The sequence below is a fragment of the Mus pahari genome, chromosome 3, assembly GCF_900095145.1.
Source record: "Mus pahari chromosome 3, PAHARI_EIJ_v1.1, whole genome shotgun sequence".
Lineage (NCBI taxonomy): Eukaryota > Metazoa > Chordata > Mammalia > Rodentia > Muridae > Mus > Mus pahari.
Window position 1 is genome coordinate 114,242,055 of NC_034592.1, and position 702 is coordinate 114,242,756.

The following is a 702-nucleotide window of genomic DNA, read 5'->3' on the forward strand; positions in this document are numbered from 1 at the left end:
TGAAATACAACGGCCTAGTTTCTTCTAAAGGCCCACAGAAGAGAGGGATGGTGGTGAGGAGGCCATACCCAGGGCTAGCCCAGGTGGAGGAAATGTTCAGAAGCCCGGGTCTGTGCCTGAGGGGCATGAGAGGTGTCAGAGGCTGGGCCTGGGAAGGACAGTTAGGAACACTGGCCAAGGGTAGTGCATGCTTGGAATTATGGGATCGCCTGTGGGTTTGGCAGGAAGAGAGTGGGATTGGTGGCATGCTGAGCAGGATTTCTGGGTTTGAAAACTCACCAGATACACATTAGAAACCAGAAGCGTGGGCCTGGAAGGGAAGGCACCCGCTGGAAGGGGAGGCTATGAGCAGAGCCTCAGGGAAGGACCAAAGAAAGACTAGAAAAGGCCTGAAAAGCAGAGGGCACACTCAGAGGTGACCAGAGGAGTTAGAAACCCCCAAGGACAGTGGGTAGGCCCACAGTGACACTAGAGAAGAGCAGGAGGGAGAAAGGAGGACCCATCGAGGAGAAGGGCAGGCACTCAGCAGGTCCTTCATCCACGCCCATTGGGCCCAAACTTTCTACGGTGACAGAACCAAATCTCTAACATGGATGAGGATTCTTGTGAATCAGCTGCTGCCCTCTGTGTAGACGGTTAGGGTTAGGGATAGGGTTAGGGATAGGGTTAGGGTTAGGGATAGGGTTAGGGTTAGGGTTAGGG